This window comes from Nuphar pumila, chromosome 8, assembly GCF_984573655.1.
Source record: "Nuphar pumila chromosome 8, dmNupPumi1.hap1.1, whole genome shotgun sequence".
NCBI classification, from domain to species: Eukaryota; Viridiplantae; Streptophyta; class Magnoliopsida; order Nymphaeales; family Nymphaeaceae; genus Nuphar; species Nuphar pumila.
Window position 1 is genome coordinate 79,368,395 of NC_143256.1, and position 14,431 is coordinate 79,382,825.

A 14,431-nucleotide genomic window follows, 5' to 3' on the forward strand; every position below is an offset into this window, starting at 1 on the left:
TCAGGTTTATCCCTTAACCTGAAAGGGTTCAAATTTGATAAGATTTGAGGAAAATTTAATAAAATTTGATAAAATTTGATAAAATTGATATAAAACTTGACAAAAAAATATAAATAAAATAAATGAAACTGATAAAAGATAACAAAATTAGCTGAAAATTTATAAGATTTGAAAGAAAAAGGAGTTTTTCTGATCCTGCCTGCATATGGGATCTTTGAAAGGAAAATGTTTATTAAAAGATAGGTGAGAAATCATTTTTGGGAAGAAAAATCCACTGCAAGAAGAATGATCAGTGTGAAATCTAATCCTTTAAATCAAACATGAGAGATCATCATGAGAGTCAATTTTCGAAGGCAATGGTTTGAAAACCTATTTTTGAAGAAGAAGATCAATAATAGATCTGGTTTCTAAAAACAACAGTTCGAGACTGATAATAAGATCAATACAAGGGTTGATCTTAGAAGATAATGTTTAAAAACCAATCTTGGAAGATAAGACCAACATAGGGGTTGATCTTTGAATATAATGATTTAAAACCCATTTTTGGAAGATAAGATCAATGCAATGATTGATCTTTGAATATAATGATTTATAACCCATTTTTGGAAGATAAGATCAATGCAAGGATTGATCCTTTATGCAATGGTTTAAAAACCTGTTTTGGAAAACATGATCAACACGAGGGTTGATTTTTCAATGCAATGGTTCAAAACCTAATTTTTGGAAAATACGATCAACACGAGGGTTGATCTTTGACAAAACTTGGATAAAAGAATATTTGAACTTTTTGTTTATGAAGACTTTCAAAATTTCATGATTTTTGAAAAACCCTCATAGGTAATATCATTTCTCTCATGAATGATGTCAGGATTGTCCCGCATTCTGAAAAGAACAGGAATTTAAATGTGGTTTTAATAGAAGTCGATGAAGAGATTTTTGAAATATAAATTTTCAAAAGCAAATGCCCCTATGTGGCAGAGGAAGAAAGTATTGTGATATCAGAGATATAAAGGAAAATTGACATTTCATTGATGAGCAAAACTGATAACAAAGAACTGAAATATTTACAAGTATTTTGACCAAAAGGTCACAAAAGGACTGGGCTGACTGACCCCCTACAAGGTGACTGGTAAAAGGGGAGAAAAGTAGGAGAATTTTGGCATCTTCAATATTCTGAGTATCCCGGGAGAGACTTGGTCATGACGGCTAGCTCGTCTTCTTCTTCGTCTTCAACAAAGAGACTCTTGTCGACGCAATCCTGAACATTATTTTTGAAGACGAAGCAGTGATCGGTGTCATGTCCCACTGCTCGATGGAACTTGCAGAATTGATTTGTGAATCTTCCCATGACCGTGGGAGGATCCGCGACTTTTGGGAGTTTGACCAGTCCTTTGGCCAACATGAATTCAAGGGATTCTTCGAGCGTTTGCTTCAGAGGAGTGAACTCACGATCATTACTCAAACCTTCATGCTTTATCTTTTCTTTTTTGCAAAAAGTTAGACTGAGACGGCTTGTTATTCTGCTTGGAAGACTTTTTCCCTTGAGCTGCGCCGTGGTTCTGGCCATTCTTGTTGTCATTTCTGTTTCTTTTGTTGCTGTCATGATCATTGCCAGAGGTATCAACTGCATGAGTGAACTGCGCTTTCTTTTTCTGGTCTTGGATACTTTTGGTTAGAGGCATGCCCTCGTAAAGCCCGCTTTCTATTCCTGCCTCGAGCCATTCGACTCGCTCAATTAATTTGATAAAGGATTTTGCTGGAGAAGTGGCAATGAGGCTTCTTAGGGGCTGAGAGAAATTGCTGAGGATTATTTGCAATGCATGCTCCTCTGGGATAGGAACTTTCATCTTGTTGCAGGTGCTTCTCCACCTATGGATGAATTCTCCTGCTCTTTCATTCTCTCCTTGCTTCAGGTTATAAAGATGATTTAATGTAGGTGAGGCTTCAGTGTTGAATAAGAAGTGCTCGATGAACAAATTTACTACTTTATCGAACTCTCGTAGTTCGATAGGATTTACGTGATTAGCATACCATCTGGCTGCTACGCCCTCTAGACTGTGGGGAAAACAGATGAATAGAGCCCTGTTATCTTTTCTAAAATGGCTGCACTATGTATAAAATGTGGCTAAGTGGGCTTTAAGGTTGCCAGTTCCATCAAACTTGAGAAATTTACTAGGAAGGTTCTCCAGGTTATCACCCCCATCTAGACCATCATAAAAATCCTCGCCAGTGTAGGTCTGCTTGCCCTTACCCTTGGCTTGAATGTCTTTAATTGCTCGATTCAATTCCTTCATCTGCTTACTCATCCGGTCATCTGCTGGAGCCTCAGACTTGGGCTTGTTGACGGATTCGGGCTCTTCTACAACTATCTTTGTGGACTGTCTCAGAGGAATCTGTTCATAGACGATCTGCTCTTCCTCTTCCGATTCTTCCTCGACTGACTCTGATTCTTCCGAAGTAGTGTCCGGCTGTATCTTCTTTCTGATGATTTTGACTTGCTTTTTTACAGGCTTCTTCTTCAGCTTGCTTTTAGGAACTGCCTCTTTTAGCTTGGCCTCGGCTTGCTCAGACATCATTCTCGCCATCATCTTTTGGAACATATCATACATAGCGGGGTCAATGTCATCTTTCCTGTTCTGACCCTGTCCCCTGACTGATTTAGGAGAGCTCATCCCTTCTGCCTCACTGTCGCTGTGTTGAGGAACTGTTTCTTTTCCAGCTCTGGTCTGAACCATTTTGAATATCAGCGCTCTCTCTGTAGAAGAAAGTGGAGGTTTTTAGACCAAAGAAACTTTTTTGAGAGGTTTTGACAAAAGGAAGGATTTAGGTTGAAATCTATTAAAAATTGTATCCCATTACTAGGGATTGAGTCGCCACAAAATTTGTGACAATTGTGTTGTTTACTCTACGAGGAAGAGTAACCAACTAAACATATGAAAAAAAATACCCTTTTCAAAAGGATATCTCTTGACGGAAAGAGATTTTTATGAAAATATAAACAAGAATATAAAATCAGAAGAAAAAAATGAAATTTGAGGATAAATGGTAAAGATTTAAATTTTGAAGAACTTGCAGGCAGGATCAGAAGAATTTTTGAAGAAATTTTTAGAAGAATAAGAAGAAGAGAAAGAAAAACACACCTGGGTTTTAAAAACAAAGAAGAAATTTTGAAATATATACCCAGGGTTTTGGAAAATATAAGGAAGATATAAAATATCACACAATCACAGATATACAAGCAAAGATACACAAACAACACTCCCTAAAGCTGACTCTATATGCAATATTTGAAGTGGCTGATAGGACCTTAATCATAACTCTAAGATTTATATCATCTGATTCCAATCAAGGTATGCAGATATACTCAAGCCGAAGCTCGAAGTACGTGGCATATAAGATATCTCTTTGGTTCTAAGGTAATGGCTTCCCAACATCCTTGAGCACCTACCGATATACCTCGAACTATGACCCTTAGGTACGTGATAGGGGGGCGTGAACCCAAATAAGTGGTCCAGTTGTGAGGCTCTCTCTCGAACTATGGTTCAGTGAGACAGCCCAGCAACGTGAAGACCGGGACAATATAGGTAGGGATGTTTTTCAAAAACATGATCAACATGCAGATAAAACCAGAAAGCTCTAACATAAGTCCTAAAGAGATAGAATTTAAATGAAAAGAAGCATACACTTGCATACATTTTTTGCATTCAATCCCTAGAATTGAGGAGAGTTGTATTTAAGACCTAAGTCTAATGTGAACATGGAATAATCTCCTCAATATGGTCCTACCAAACCATACTTAGATCCTATATGCAAAATAATGTCAGCTTAAGACAGAGTCTAGGCTCCTAAGGTTTGCATGAAAAATGAAGCTGACATACAAGAATAAAGACTTAGATAATATCAAAGCAAAGCAAAGGCATAGATTCAATCGGACAAAGATGAGGTCATATCACAGTCGCCAAAACTGTGATCATCACAAAATTTTTCCTCTCTTGTGGTTTCTCTCTCTTCCTTCTCTTTTCCTTTTCTAACCTCTATTTCCTCCTTTTTGAAGGGAGAGAAGTAAAGGAAAGAAAAAAAGAGAGAAGATGAACTCTTTTGCGGGGTTTCACTTGACCTTGATTTGAAAATATTTAGCAAATTACTCGCCTCCGTTTTGAAATATATTGCGTGAAAAATGGAGAGACGGGATTCGCTCGTCGGTACAAGGTTCGACCGTTCCTGGCGCCTTTACCAGGGGTAATCGAACCAAGGGTCGAATTCATGCCTTTTGCTTTGCTAAGAAATTATCTAAGAATTTATCCTAAGTCTAAATGCACAAAGAATCATGCTTGTGTAAATGCAAGGATGTATGCTCTTTCAAAAAATGATTTTGGAAATTTCTAAGTATTCCTGAGAAGAATCTGATAATAGAGTGAAGAAAATGATTTCTAACTTAGAACTTTAAGATTTAAAGTTCTGAGTTTTTGAAATAATCAGAGTTTGAGAATAAATCTTGACTTTGAAAGGAATGATTCTGAAGTTGAGATAAAAAGGAGAAGAAAGAAAATTTTCAAAGTCATAAATGGACTTTGAATCAGAATAGAGATGAAATGGAATTGAATTCTAACTTTTGAAGTTTGAAATCAGAATGAAATGTGGGAAATCTAAATAGAATTGATTTAAAAGTTGGAATTCAAAATGGAATTTGAATCCAAAGTCTGGATTCTAAATAGATTTCAAAATTGAATTTTGGATCTAGAACCTGGAAATAGGAATTGGATTTGAAAATTTGAAATGAAAATGGAATTGGATTTAAGAATCGGAATCAAGATAGAATTTGGATCTGGGATTTTGAATGGAAATTGGATCCAAGATTTGGAATCCAAGATGGAATTTGGATCTGAAGTTTGAGATCCAAGATAGAGTTGGACTCTGGACCCTAAAATGGATTTTGGATCTGAAGTCTGAGATCTGAAATAGAATTAGGTTCTGGATCCTAAAATAGAATCTGGACATGAAGTCTGAGATCCAAAGTGAAATTGGATTCTGGATCCTAAAGAGACTTTGGATCTGAGGGAATTGGTTTCTAGATGAAATTTGGACCTGGGATCCAATATGGAACTGGATTCTGAATGAATTTTGGATCTGAAGTCTGAGATCAAAGGTGAAATTGGGTTCTGGGTCCTAAAATGGATTTGGATCTGAAGTCTGAGATCCAAAAAGTGGAGATTTATACTTGGAAATATGGATCCAAGTTGGGATGAGGATTCTAACTTTGGATTTTGGACTTTGAAAGTTCAAATGGGGCTTTGAAGATGGATCTGGGTTTGTGAAAACCCAGATTGAATTTAAAACTTAGGAAAAGACTTGAACCTTGAGATTCTGAACCAATCTCAAGAGGATTTTGAGGATAAGAAAATAAACTTGATTTTGAACTTGAAATGAGAAGATGAATCAGAAGTTTCAAAGTTAGATTGAACTTTGAAAATGGAATTTTGAGATATTTGAATTTGAATTTGAATCTTGACAATGAATTTTGGAATTTTGATTTGAAAATTGAATTTTGAAATATACAAATGAATTTCAAAGTCGATTTGGACTTTGGATTTAAAGTTTGATTTGGGGAATCAGAAGATGAATCAAAATTTCAAAGTTAAATTGAACTTTGAACTTTGATTTGAATTAGAATTTGAATTTCGGATATACAAATGAATTTCAAAGTCAAATTGGACTTCGAATTTAGAATCTGAAAATGATATTTGAATTTACAAGAGTTGAAAAATTGATTTGAGAAGTGAAGAATATATCTGAAGGAAATCACTTGGATTTATGATTTTTTTTTTTGAAAATATGATGCAATTCTATCCTAAATGATGAATGAATTTAAAGAATTTTGAAATCGGATTTTGAAAACCATATTTCATTCTTTACATGAATTGAAATAAAATTGAAAATATAATACATCCTTGACTATGGTCACTGAATGTCTTATATAATAATCTATATTTAAATTCAGGTGAAGAATAAAACATATTTTGGTGCTTTTATAGAGTTTAAAATGAAATTAACCCTCAATATACCCTGACTATGGCCATTGGTATATATATTGAATTAATTTTAAGTTGAACTCTGATAAAAAAAGGAGATATTTGAAAATATGATGATTTTTGAAGAGGATTCAGTGTGGATCCAATGTTATTTTATAAAAGATAAAAATCCTAAGTTTTGTTTACATCCTGACTATGGCCATTGATGTAAATCATCAACTTAGGATTTGATTACCTCTTACGAAATGGTGTACGTGTCATTCGTGTTTCACCATTTTGAGATTTTGAGAAAATAAAGGCAAAAGCATGAAAATAAGCAATTTATGATATTTGCAATGCTCATTCATTCTATCTAAAACAATAAATATAAATTCTCATTAAGACCTAACTATTACAATACATGAATTTGAATTTACAACTCCAAATAATGATGTTTTCTACGTATTCCCTGCAAAAAAAACTTGATCAATATGCAAAGAGAAAGAGAAAAAGAAGAAAGAGAGAAAGAAAATGATATATATCTATGTACATATATATATATATATGCATACATACATATGAATACTTATATACATATAGGTATATGGACATGAATGTATATATATATGTATATATATACACATACATATATACATATATATATATAGGTGGAATGGTGTGTTGGAGTGAAAAAATGTGTAGGCTGGAATACTATGGTGATAGGACACTTGCTAGTACTGGACAGCAAGCAGTGGTGTGAGATTGTAGCCATTGATTGTATGTGCTGCTGTAAGAACCACCATAGAGGGGAATATGCTAAGTATGACTGCTATGTTAATGGAACTTAGACAGAAGTTCAGGAGCACCCTTTGTATTTGTATATCGATCATTCACTTCCTGAAAAACCCCATATTATTGTAGGACTTACAGACTGAAGTGGGCCCCTTGACATGCTTTCCTTGAGCTGACACACATTATACAACATCATTGAGAGGTCACTCTGTGGCGGCACGTCCTATTGACCAACAACTTTAAATAACTAGTGCAGTTTTATAGGGTATGAACAAATTGACTTGAATTTTCTGTGTAGAAAAAGCTTGCATTTGGAAGAAGAAGCTGGTCATTCATACCACTATTATCCCAGCAATTGTTCATCAGTGGTCTATATGAAAGTCCCTCTAAGAGTCCTCACTCTGCCTAAAATTAGAACCAGATTTTCCTTATTGGTTTGGATCAAACCGACTTAGATAGGCAAATTCACCTGCCTCTACACCTACAGCTTGTCTACTCACATTGAAATTTCATTGACATTGTGACTGGTTTGGGATGTCATGAATGTGTCATGGACAGTGATATTAAAGGAGGCTGGTGCAAGGGAACGACGTGCAATGTTGCTGTGTGTGAAGGTACAGTTAATGGTGGAAAAGTACAACAGTAGTTGTAGCAATGGAAATGACACAGATGTAGTGGTATGCTGGATGTAAAATAGAACAGAAGATGTGAGTGCGACCTAAAGAAATTTTTTTAGAGATGGTAAATCATGAAGAAGAAAAAAGAAAAAAAAATGCAAAACAAAAAAATAACAATTGAAATTTTAATTAGATCCAAATCATCTAAATAACATATCCCAAGGAATGTACACTACTTGATAATATGCTATGTATCAAGATGGGACAGAACAAGATGTAACCGTGGTGATCTTAAATTAATATCCTGTAAGTAGCCATTATATCCATAATGCATTGGACTATAATACACGATTCATGCAATTTGGGATGATTCACAACGAGATCTATATTCAGCGAATGAAGATTAAGCATTCCTACAGGCATAATACACCAAAAGAAAAGAAAAGGAAAAAAAGAAAAGGGCATACAACATATATATTGCTTCTGCACTTGGTTTTGCGAAGCCAATTCTTCTAGACTATTGACTATTTAATGACAGTATTTGGAAAGGGGACTTACTTCATACAAGTAAATCAGTGTATGGGAGGTAATTCGGAACCTCATGAACAGATGTTGACATATTCAGGTGTGGATTTGACTTGAAATTAAGATTGTATAGATGCCAAAGTATCATCATATTCTGTGGCCTTACCAAAAAATTGATTAATTGCGCCAATTTCTCATAATTTCTGATGATGAATTCTCATTCTCTCTTACCTGCAGGTTTAGGTTACCGAGGACCAGCATCTTGGCTCTTACACTCGCATGGATTGACCAAGATTGGCCTCCAAGGTGGCTGTTCTAAGTGTTGCACAGAAACGAAACAAATGGTGACACTTTGCTGGAAGGAAATGGGACAGTCCAGCAAAAAGAAGATGAAACTTGGACTTTCCATTACAAACTGGTACTTCAGCGCTTCAGATAACATCTAAAACCTCATAAGATGTGATGGGGATCTTTGGAATTTTTCTGTATACAGATCATCAAAATTCCTGCTAAAACAACAGAGAAAAAAAAAAGGGGAAAAAAATGACCATAGACCTATGGCGCAATCGGCTACAGGTATGTTATCATGTTCCTTAGACACATAAGTTTTCAGGTGAAATTTGTAGAATCTTAGCAATAGGATTTTATATAACTTTAACAGCGGGTTTATTGGATCCTAGTTAACACCCAGATCGACCCCTTAGATTTTGGGGTGAAATGAAATCAACGAATCTTACTAAAGCTGAAACCATCAAGGAATATGGTCTTGGTCCTTGAACATGACATAAATGGAATATTGAGTCCAACGTTCAAATGAGGACCCACGAATCAGATACACCATAGAGACGAAAAATACATTTATGCTGAATAAAAAAAAAAAATGTAGAAAATAACTGATGCGGATGGTGACTTAATACCATATGAATGCCACAGGTGGGCAAGGGATGGCGTGAAAGTCAGTGAGTAAACTCCAACATACAGGTTAGAAGAGTACCAAGGATGATCAATAGAACTGGTAATCATAAGCAATGGCATGGAAAATGACGATCAAATACAAAGGTGATCTAACTATATACGATGCCAATAAGAAAGAGAAAAACATGAAATAATAATAAAAAAAAATGATGCATACCTGTATACCAGTATTGCAACCCTCAGGATTCAAATCATTGATTCTGAATTTCATCCCAAACGATTCTTGACAAGAGATTAACTAAAACTGTACTGGAAGACATCAATACTTCATCATGTTGAGACTCAATGAGCTATATGAACAAGCTGGCTGAAAAAAAAAAGAAAGAGAGAGGGAAAAAAAATGACCATAGACCTATGGCGCAATCGGCTATAGGTATGCGATTGTTACAACATCACACGATGGTTGATCAAGGGTCCAGATAATATTCTGCAAATGCCTTAGTGTAACAGGAAGGTTGCATAGATGAGTTGAACTTCACAGATCAATTCCTTTAATCTATTCCGATGGTTAGAATGTGTCTAACATACAGGTCTTATCCTTCAGAACAATCTGATTTCACGACTCCAGTTATTTCCGTGAGCTGATTCTCATCGTCAGATTCATTTCGATGCTTCCATAATGAAATGATCCAACATTGCCATACACCCTGTCATGAGTTGAATATTTGAGGTTAATGCTAAACCAAGCTCGATTGGAGCTTTAAGATCATTTGTTAGCTACTGCTCATGCATAGATTACAAAGATGCAGGGGATTGGAAATCTTACAGAAACCGCAAAATACAGATGAAATGCCTTGAAATATCATGCACAAACTACGATATAGGGAGAAGGAAACAGGAATCCAAAAATCTTGAAACAGGAAATCCACCGATTAGAGAAAAAAAAAATATAACAAAATGCAACACCATAAAGAAAAAACACAGGTTCATAATGAATAACATGAGCTAAAGGCTATTATGACAAGGTATTGAGCATAGCACGAACGCGAAAGCAAAACTAAAGGGACTCAAGGAAGAATTAATGAAGAGGAGAAGATGTAGGAACATGACATTCCTTTGTTATAGCACAAGGAGATACTTGGATTGCTATAGGCAACCGAATATCCTCCATGGTGCGTTAATAAGGGTTAAAACTGAAGAAACGAGGAAAAATTCAAAAAAAAAATTAGAGAGAGGAGGGGGGTTTACCACGATCGAAGGTTCAGGATTGACTGGGCTTCGAGTTGTCGCTGCAACCTCCGTTCCTTTCAGTCGACTACGTCGAAGTGGAAGGAGACAGTGGAAAGGAAGAAGGAAAAGGGAGCCATGGAAGGTTGATTCACGTTCCTTCTTCTTTTTTGTTGCTGCCCGGCTTATATAGAGTCTGAGGAAGCTTCAAGTAGAGGAGAATTCGTTGAGGATCGACGGCCAGCGATGGGGGCGTCCGGCCAGCGATGGGGGCGTCCGGCCAGCGATAGAGGGCTGAGAGAAAGGGTTGAAGTCGTTGGTGATGGAGGGCTGAGGCCAATGGTTGCGGCGATTGAAGGTTGGCGATGGGGTAAGGCCTGCCAGGCCGTTGGTGATGATCATTCTGGAAGAGGAGAGTGCGGCTGATGGAGGATAAAGATGAGGCGATCGGCTGAGGGTTTTGGTGAGAGAGGGGGGAAGAGAGGGTTTCAGTCAGAAACAGAGAAGGCCTCCGTAACCCTAAAAATCGATTTTCGTTAAAAAGGTCTTTTATAAAAAATTTCAAAAGTCGATCCCCTTTTAAAGATTTTTGCAAAAACCGGTTTTGGTTAAAAGAATTTTTTTTCAAAAAGATTTTTTTTTTTCAAAAACTGATTTTGTTTCTTTTCTCCATTTTCTATATATATGTATATATATATATATTTGATATTTTTGGAATAAAATCCTAAAATTTGGGGAAAAACAAGGATTTAAACTAATTTTTTTGTATTTTTTTTGAAGAAATATTTACAAAAGAAGGTTTCCAAGGCTATTTTGAGAAAAAAATTCCAAAAATGGGTTTGGACCCTGGTTTTGAGAAAATATTCGAGTTTTTGAAACTCAAATCGAGAAATACAACGTGATGGATCCAAACGGATGTCGGATGGACTGTCCGAGCTATTTAAAAATTATTTTTGGTAATTTTGAGAATTTGATCTAAACATTAGAAAATGAAGCTCAGATTTGGATCTTTTATCCGGATTCGGATCCGAAATTGAGTCAGATATACAAAAATGAATTTAATTTCAGAAAACTTGAGAAATAAAATGGAATTTAGATTTAAAACTGACTCAATTTACCCAGAAAATGGAATCGGGGGCAAAAGGGGATATTTATAATATTTTAAAAAATTTGGGGTGTTCACACCAGCCAATCGCTGCCTTGTGCTCTCGTAAAATAGTCAGCAATCTCTGCTCCTACTACTCAGTGAGCAGTGACGAGATGATCACAGGCAGAGTCTCGTCGCCTCTGAGATATGCATACTTGAGTGAATCCGGTAAGGGTTTCAACTCAAGTTTCGGAGGAGACTCAATCGAAGATTTGGCGGGGGTCTCCGCAAGTGGTGGGAGAGGCTTAATGCCAGCTCTCCAAGGAGGTAACTCTGACGACACTCTAGACACATCTACACTAACTATACAACTATTCTTCTCTATATGGTACAGATCTAATGAATCCTCAGTAATGTACAAATTGGGTTGTTCTTCCACTAAATCTTGTGCAATATCTACATGGAAACAGTCCATATCTCTCGCTGGACCCATCGCGGCATTGAAAATGTTCAGCTTGACTTTCCTGTTGCCGAAAGATAAATCCATAGCTCCGGTTCTACAATTTATACATGCATTGGCAGTCTCCAAGAATGGTCTGCCCAAAATAATCGGAGTCTGGTGTTGCCTATCTACTCCTTCCATATCGAGGATGATGAAATCGACTGGGAAATAGAAATCATCCACTTTAACTAGCACGTTTTCCAAGACACCTCTCGGTACCTTGACAGAACGATCTGCCAGCTGAAGTGTAATAGGAGTCGATCTCATCTCTACTAGCTCGAAAGAATCATAGAAATATCTAGGCAGAATGTTCACGCTTGCTCCAAGATTGAGCAAAGTGCGTTCTATTCGAATGTTCTCTATGGTACAAGCAATGATAGGGGTTCCACGGTCCTTGAGCTTTGGTGGTGTCTGATGTTGAATCACTGAACTCACCTGCTCAGTCAGATAGACGCTGTTAGGAACTTTCTTTCTGGATTTCCTCTTTTGAGTACGTAGTTCCTTCAGGAATTTGGCATATGCTGGCATCTGCTGAATGGCGCCGAGCAAAGGCAGGTTGATCTGCACATGCTTGAAGATGTCAAGCATGTCCTGGATCTTCGTGCCATGCTTCCCTCTAAATCCGGGAGAGTCTAATGCTTTGAGATAGGGTGGTTTGAGGATATACATCGGGGGTCCTCATCTTTGTGAGAAGGCTCACTCCTATCCTTCTTATGAACTGAGGTGGAGGATGATGATGATGGTGATGATAATGGTAATGGTTGAGCCGAAGAAGAAGGAATACTAACATTTGGCTCATCGATCCTCTCTCTACTCTCTCTGCTCTCGATGTGATACTCACGTCCACTCCTCAGGGCCATAACAGATTTGGCCCACTGCTGTGACTCAGTATGATACAGGCCTCCGGTCATCTGGTCCTTGCCCTTCGGGTTCATGACAGCCTGGCTCGGCAAAGTACCCTCAGGTCTCCTACTAATAGCCTTTGCTAACTGACCCATTTGCGACTCTAGCTTCGCAATGGACTGTGTGTGTGAGCTCAATATCTAGCTACACTTCTCGAAAGCATTCTGGTTAGAGGTTTTCACCTCTTGGAATGCTTGGAAAAGTCTCTCCTCAAAAGATGTATGTGGGGCAGCCTCTTGCAGAATCATAGGAGGAAATGAGGTCTGAGGATAGCTCAGCCTCTGGAATGTCTGAGTGAATGCGGGGGGGTGAGCTGGCTGAGAGGATGTAGGCATCTGAATGGAAGACCGTGGATTCTTCCATGAGAAATTGGGATGGTTACGCCAACCCGGATTATATGTAGATGAAAATGGGTTGCTCTGGGGTCTGGCGTAACCCTGAGCCGCCTGAACTTGTTCTTGAACAAATTCAGGGTACTGAGCTGCCGAAGGGCACTAAGTGATCTCATGTGTGGGACTGGCACAAAGAGTACACACCTGCTGAGTCGGAGATGGTCCTGAGAGAAGCTGGTCCAACTTCTGAGCAATCATGTCTACCTTGCACTGTAGTGCAGTAGATGAACCAATCTCAAGGACACCCCCTTTCTTCTGAATACTGGGTGTGGCTCTATCAGAATGAGAGCTAGAAGCATGGTGGAGGGAATTCTCTGCCAATGTGTCAAATAGCCTCCATGCTTCATCCTCGCTCTTCAACATGAAGGTCCCACCACATGAAGAGTCGATCATCTGACGATTCCTGTCAGACAATCCATTATAAAAGCTCTGCACAAACTGCCATCTCGGCACCTGATGATGGGGACACTTCCTAAGAAGATCCTTCATTCTCTCCCAGGTCTCATAAAACTGCTCACCATCTAGCTCTGAGAAGCTAGTGATGGCTCACCGATACTGGTTTGTCCTACCAATGGGTAAGTACTTCCTAAGGAACTCCTACTGTAGCTGATCCCATGACCCTATCTCTACTGAATCTAAGGACTTTGGCCAATACTTGGCCTTGTCCTTCCATGAAAATGAGAATAAGGTCAATCTCAAAGCATCATCGTCGAAATTATGTATCTTGACAGTAGAACAGATTTCGAGGAATTCATCTAAGTGCCTGTAGGGATCCTCGTGACTAAGGCCATAAAAAGATAGAAGCATCTGAATAATGCTGGCCTTAATCTCATAATGAGGCGCTCCTACATCGGGTCTCCGAATGTAGGATGCCTGGACATAATCTGTGGGAATGAAGTATTCCCTCAGAGTGCGTGGAGGAACTAGAGCTGGAGCCGGAGGATCCATATCGCCCACTGTTGTCGAACTTCAAGGAGAATGTAAAATTCTCTCTGGGTTGTCAACAAATGGATGTAATGGGGTTCCTAAAGCTCTCCACTCCTGCATACACTAGTACTAAGACCAGATGTAAGCACACGACCTAAATCTAAATCTAAACTAAACTAATCACTAAAATGTAAATAACAAAAATAAAGAAAACTAATAAACAAATATTCTAAACTAATTATATCAGCATTAACTAACTAAGTAAATGAAATAGCAATTAAAACTAGTCTAATTTACTAAAAAGGAAAAATACAGGAAATCACAACTAAGTTTTCTAAAACCCACCTGTCTAATCTCTCCTTGCAGAATGAATATTCAGTGAATCGTAGAAAAAATAGTACGTGAAACCTATATGTACTAACTATGTTAAACCTATATTCACTTACTAATCCTACTAACTAAAAAATAAAAACAACTAATTAATTAACTAGTTAACACAGATTAATAAATTGAAATCTAAGAATTAAAAGAATAGA